At 54.2% G+C, this 6,661-nt stretch overlaps 1 long non-coding RNA gene across 6 annotated transcripts in view; it reads right to left on the bottom strand.

Moving 5' to 3' along the window:
• Positions 1-290: 290 nt before the first annotated feature.
• Positions 291-6,661, bottom strand: part of LOC114008918 (uncharacterized) — an 8,407-nt gene continuing 2,036 nt past the window's right edge. For 3 of the 6 annotated variants that reach the window (XR_003550403.1, XR_003550399.1, XR_003550407.1), the window contains exons 2-5: positions 4,925-5,083; positions 3,922-4,199; positions 3,655-3,734; positions 291-2,470 (exon numbers count right to left, since the gene is read on the bottom strand). This is a non-coding gene — a long non-coding RNA (uncharacterized LOC114008918). The remainder of the gene's footprint in view (positions 2,471-3,654; positions 3,735-3,921; positions 4,200-4,924; positions 5,084-6,661) is intronic. The other 3 variants (XR_003550400.1, XR_003550404.1, XR_003550401.1) reach the window with 3 other exon arrangements.

Below are 6,661 nucleotides of genomic sequence, written 5' to 3' on the forward strand. Positions count from 1 at the left end.
AATGCAGACACAAAACCACATTAGCGTTCCCGCCTTCAGAGATCGTCTTAGCCAGCCAGCCACTTTTTTCTTTTTCTTCAATATTTAAGTGTAGAATTAACTTTACGATAATCACAAAGTTTTGTAACCATCACTACTATCTAGTTCCAGAACATTCTCGCTACTGCACAAAGAAACCCCAGGCCCAATAGCAGTTGTGTCCCCTCTTCTCCTCCCTTAGCTCCTTAACAGCACCAATCCTCTTATTTAAAGCCAAGAAACTGAGACCCAGAGAGTGATGGTGCCTTACTATTATTATTAATAATAACAATAATTCATGACAGAACTGGTGCATGCATGACAGAGAGAAGGAAGGACCTACCACAGGGCTCAATCTCTCTGTGATCCTCCTCCTCCAGTTCTCCAGCTTGCCAGGATCTTGGATGTGCCCACACATGTACCTGGTGAGGTTTAAGGCTGACCTGATCAAGAACTGGAGCTGCAGTCCGCATGTGGCTTCCAGCTCCATCGTCCAGTATGTTACCAACTGTGCCACAGAGGCTGGGCTGAGGGTGGTGCCTTATCTAACATCACATTGCCAAGCAGAGGTAAGGCCACCACAGGAACCCAGGCCTCCTGACACTCAGCCTGCTACTGTCAGGGAGCAGGTCCAAGCTCCCTGGAACCCCTGGGTGTGCTCTGGGGCTTGACACAAAATATGAGGTTAGCAAAGGCCTGCAGAATGGAGCCTACCCAGTAGGGGGTGACCATGCCATCTGTGACTTGTTCTTACTCACCTAGAGCCCGACCTTGCCCAGAATGGAGGTGTGGCCTTCCAGGTGTTGGAGGGAAAGGTGGAGTCATTTCTAACTCATACCTGTTTCCACAGTAGCCAATGTCCTTCCCACCTGGATGCTCTTCCCCCAGATGAGCATACAGGCTCCTCCTTGCATCCTTCCTTGCTCCCACAGCCTTTCTCAGCAGGGCCTGCCCTGCCCACCCTATTAAGAATTGTGGCCAGGCCTTGTCCCTCCCCTCTGGGCCCCATACCTCTCCAGCTGAGGTCTCCTGCACAGCACAAGCAGCATCCACCTGCCCCACTACACCCTCCCTCCCACATCTGGTCTGGTTATCACCCATCTTCTCCCACGACAAAATAGGCTACATGAGGGCAGAGGTTTGTGTGCTTTGTCACCACTCTAACTCAGAGCCTAGAATGGTGCCCGCCACATAGACAGGCTTAATAAACAGTGCTAGGTGAACAAATGAATGAGTGAATGGATGGATGGATGGATGGAGAGATGGAGGGATGAATGGATGAATGTCTAAATGAATGTTTGTATATATGGGTGAGTGGGTGGGTGGATGAAAGGAGGATTGGCTATGACTGCATTTGATCAAAGGAGGGCTAGTACACCTGCTCTCTGGAGGGCAGGCAGAGGTCCAAGGGGGGTCTTCTGGGAATTCAGGGCAGACCATTGGCTCCCTGACCTTGGTCCTATCTGGGGAGCCTGAAGTGAGGTTAAGGTGGGCACAGAAGAGGCAGGGGGCAGATTTCCAGGGCTTGCCACTGTTTTCAGGACCCCAGAATCCAGAGTCTATTTCTGAACCAGCCTTTACTCTTTTTCTGGAATCACTTAGCAGCTTCCACGTTCCTTAGCCAAACTAGAACAAGAAAGAAAAAGAAGCAGTACTATGTTCCCAATGATCTTAGCCCTGGGAGCTCTGGCATGGAAACTGCTATCATGATGTCACAGGCCCTGGTCCCTCTGGGCAGCATTACTGACACCTCCTATGGGAGCTGGGCCCAGGGGCCAACGGTGCTATTTCAGAGCCATGCGAGCACGGCAGGCAGGCAGTGGCTCCTTTGACAGGGCTGGGCCCAGGTACCCTGAGCCAGTCTGAAGCCAGGCCCTAGCAGGAGGGGCATATGTGTGAAGGGGCTAGAAGAGCACCTCGCTCTGTTGTCCAGTGGCCTCAGTGTCCACCCGCATGGGGTCTATAGCAGACCTGAAGGTCGCAGAGTGAGCACTCTGATCTGTGGCTTTCCAGGGTCAGAGGCTCAGGGCGGTGCAGTGCCCTGTCCAAGGCTACTCACACAGCTAGGGAGTGACAGCCTTGGGCTTGACCAGTCCTCTGATTCTGAAGTCTATGGTCTACTTTCAAAGAGAAGACAAGGCTGTTGCCCAAAAGAAGCTGATGGTCTGAGGCTAAACTGCTTGGTCAAGTCCAAGTCTTCATTATACAGTTAAGAAAACCAAGGCTCAGAGAGGGGCAGGGGACTGGTCCAAGGTCACACAGCTGATTGGCAGATCAGGCAGGGCTGGGTACAGTCTCTGGATTCCTGGCAGGGAGCACTTCCTGCTATACCCCAGTTCCATTTGAGGGGAAGCTCTGCTGCTCTGGAAGAGACACCAGGCTTTTCCAGAATCCGGCCTAAGGCTGTCTTTCCAGGATCTGCTGTCAAGGCTCATTCCTCTGGGAACGGCTGCTGGCAAAAGGAAGTAAGATATTGATTATGGCTGGGGCTGGGGGAGTGGATAGGCTTGGGGGAGGGGAAGCGGTAGAGGAGGGATGGGGAAGGACAGGAAGCCTCCCTAAAAGTGAACCAAAGGTGTATTTGTTTTTACTTTTGCTCATCTGAATTTTCCAGTCTTAGTTATATAACTAATTTTTCAGATTAGAAAGGGATGGACCATTTCATTAAGAGTGGTCTGGGAATCAGAGTTGTTTAAGCCCTGACTGGCTGTGTGATCATGAGCTAGTCTCCACCCCTCCCTGGGCCTTCCTTAGAAATGCCAATAAGAGGATTGCCCTGGGAGAGGTCAATGAATCAAAAGGCTCCCTCGCTCTAGAAACACCTCTCTGTCCATTAACTACAGGTATCAGCCTGCCTAAGGAAGGACGCAGCAACCATCCTGGAGCAAGGTGCCCAGGGAGCAGCCACCGTGCCCTGTGCATGTCCAGTGCTATCCAGAGGTCAGGGGTACTGTCGCGACCCCCACGGAAGGCCTCCCTATAGGGAGTGGACACCATCATCAGGCTGCACTGAGGCCTGCATGAACCATCTCTCAACTAGCCCTTCTCGCCCCTCTGTCCAGATGCCAGCCCCACAGGTAACAACTCCTCAAAACCTGGGTCCCAGGAGGGAAGGGACTGGGCAGGGGCCAAGAGCTATCTTGTCAGCTGAGAACGATTACCAGCTGGGTCAGTAGGAAAAGTGGCAGGAGGAGGCATCATCTTGAGTGACAGCCTGCCTGACCTCACCTGCCAGGTGAGGGCCAGACTCCAGGCTAGTCAACCTCCCAGGACCTGCCCCCAGGGAAAGATGTTCATGTGTGTGCAGAGCTGAGCGCAGCCTGGCATAAAATAAGTGTGCAGCGAGACCTGCTCTGCGTAAGTCAGCTGAAGCTTGTTTGGACAGCAGTGAGAGGCACCTTGACCCTGGCCCATCCACCAGCCTGAGGCCAGGTCATGCCAACTCAAAACTGTCTCTGTCACACATGAGCATGGGGGGAGTGCCCGGCTGTCACTGTCTGCTGTGGTGGAATGTTCTGGACTCCGCCTCCTGCCCACCTCTGATTTCCAGGCCTGAGGGAAGAACCATGTCTCCCCTCCTCTGAATTATCACCCACCCCTACTCATCCCTCACCTCCCACCAGCACTGGACCAAACCTCAGAGGCCAGGAATTCAAGGTGGGACTTGGACCCCAGAAGGTCAGGGGTCCTTCTCCAGCGATGCACACCTGAGGGAACTGAGGGACAAAGAGGGGAGGTTGCTCCCTTCCTGTGTATAGCCCCTCCCCAGCCAGTTTGCAACCCAGTGCCTTGGTGACAGGGCTGGAGCTAGGCCCATGCTCTCTCCCAGCCTCACTCCCCTGGGGTCCCCAGAGGCTGCTCAGGAGACTGTGCTTCCTCCCTTCCCTTCTGGTCACCCCTCACCTGGTCTTTGTTCGCTCTGTCCTCTGCCCTCTGTCTGGGGTGATTCTTGCCAAGCAGGGTCAGCCCCTAGGGAGCAGCCAGCTAATGATCTTCAGATGTCCTGGCCAAGCTCAGCCTCGGTGGGCAGATGTCCAGTCATTCTTGTTGATTGCAGACACTCGGCCAGGGTCTGGCACCTGGCTCCTCCTCTCCCACCATGGTCACTTAGCTCCCACAAGGATGCAGCAGTGACCAGCGTTTAGCCCTAAACCCCGCCAGGGCAGCTGTTTGGAAGTGATCTGGCAAGGGGCAGTGAGGCATTTTGATCATGTGGGAACTTACTTCTCCTTCTCTTAAGCCCCCTCTGGGTCTTGAGCTGGCACTTCTCCTGAGGTAGCACACACTCTGGGCTGGACACAAATGTCTCCCTCCCCTCCCGCTCCTCCTCCTCCATATTATAGGGCATCTATGCTTACCAGAGAGACAGAGACAGACAGGGAGGGAAGTGAGAAAGCACCTCACAAGGGAGGTGGCCACTCCACAATCCCTTCTCCACTCTCCTCGGGATTTAGGGGATGCATGCACATGTACCTGGCATGTTTTTCAAGCCACCAGGTCTGGGACTTGAACTGCGCAGTCGTCATGTGGGACCTAGCCGCCCTAACTACCACACCATAGGAGACTTATGACAGGAGGACTGTCCTTCATTACTCTACAGGTGAGAATGTGGAGCTCAGAGAAGTGAGGCAACTTGCCCAATGTCATACAACCCTTCTGTGGCCACACTGGGACTCCAGCCCACCTCTGCTAGGGTCTACACTCTGCCTCACAAGCTGGGATGTTTGCAGCAGACCAGAGTGGTGTACCAGGGTCAGTGCCTTGGCGTGGAGGCCCCATGGCCATGCCAGGGTCAGACCTGAGGCTGCCTTTGCAGCTGACTCGCTGCTTGACCTGGACAAGGCAGTGGAGTTCACGTCCGCCAAGTGGGGAGCATTGTCTCACGTTCAGGTAACGTAATACTCACCACCGTCATCACTGCATTCTCAGTGGTGCCCAGGGAGCATTCCAGGAACCAGCCCCGCTGCTGGGACTTCCTGCTGCTAGCGAGCTTGGATTCCAGCGCTCCTTACATGCCGTGGGACCCAGCTAAGTTCTTTGTCTCTCTCTGCCTCCATGTCCTCATCTGTGAAATGGGGATACTGTTAGCTCCTATCTACAGTTGTTGAAATTACACAGGTTAACGTTTGTAAAGGGTTACAAGGATGCCTGGCACAGGGTACACACCACATCTGGTAGCTCATACAGCACGTGACTTTGTGAGGTGGGCATTGTGACTGTCCTCAAAGTATAGGTGTGGAAACCAAGGTCATGCGGGACAGTGGTTCCCAAACTTAGTGTGCGGGAAGGATCACCTGGAGGGCTTGGTGAATTCCTGAGGGCTGGGCCCTACTCGCAGAGGTTTGGTAAGTCTGGATGGGGTCTGAGAATGTGCATTTCTAGCATGTTCCCAAGTAGAGCTGGTCAGGGGACCACACTTGGAGACCTGAGTGTGGCCCTTGTCAGGCCAGAGCTAGCTTGACCAGTAACAGCAGAGGCTCAATAAATCATTCTGTGTGCAAGGAAGCGAGTGACTACAGAATAGAGGATGCTGGCCTAGGAGCCCCAGAATTTGCTCCGACCCCTGAAGGCTTTGAGCTTGTCACTTTTCTTTGCAGCCTGTTTCTTTCCTGTTACTGGGGTAATGATAGTCCCTCCTCACAGGGTCACACATGCAGAAGGCTAGGCACAGGCTGACATGTGCTAGGATGGCTAGGCTGGTCTTGGGGGGAAGGGCTGGCCATGGCTGACCACAAGCCCTCACTGCCACCTCTCTCTTCTCCTGACATCGAGGGCTGTGGCTCATCCTTACACTTCTTCCTGGATCCTGAGTTAGAAAGATCCCCACCACACTGTCCCCACGCCCCATGGCAGAGGGCAGCAAGCTTGCTGTGGCCACAGGCTGCATAAAGGGGCCTGTGTTCCGGCCGCTCACCTCCCACTGTGCGCCCGGTGGTTTTCTATTTCAGTTGCTGTAAAAATATCACCTTTGATCTCAGTTTGTGGCTCTTAAAAAAAAAGCAGGAACCACCAACAGGCTGGGTTTTCATCCTTCCCTGACCCTCTTCATCTCAGCTCCCACCCCCTGCTCCATTCTCTCCCTACTCACCCTCCTCTCCATTCTGGTTGTCAGCATCCCACCTGCACCCAGAGCACCTTGGGAGCCCTCTGGCCCCATCTTTGCATGTCTATCCCAATCCTCCCTGGGACTAGGTGCTGACCGGACAGGAGGGTGTGTCGGAGGAGGTCTTCCCCCTCCCACTCCTGCCTGCCCCTTCCCTTCTGCTCCACGATTCTCTGCTCTGCCCAGTCCAGGCTGTCTCCAGCCGCTGTCAGCGCATGGTATCAATCACAGCCCCGGGTCTGCAGAGTCTCGCATCCTCCCCAGACGAGTGAGAACAGCTAGAGGCCTAAATATTTATATCTCGGCATTTACTCAGAGCACGCCGCAGCCCAGATTGCCAGGCCTGATGGTTCTAATATCCCACCTCCTGGCTCAGCGGGCGGACTGACAACCTCCTCCTCCTGTACCCCCAAACACACCCCCTCACACCTTCCCTCTTAGCAGACTAGGTGACACACACCCTGGTCACCCAGGGCAGTTCCCTGTGTGCCTTCCTTTCCAAGACACCCCGCACATTGAAGCCCAGGCCAGAGTTGTTCT

The sequence above is a fragment of the Tupaia chinensis genome, unplaced genomic scaffold (assembly GCF_000334495.1).
Source record: "Tupaia chinensis unplaced genomic scaffold, TupChi_1.0 Scaffold000047_1, whole genome shotgun sequence".
NCBI lineage: Eukaryota > Metazoa > Chordata > Mammalia > Scandentia > Tupaiidae > Tupaia > Tupaia belangeri.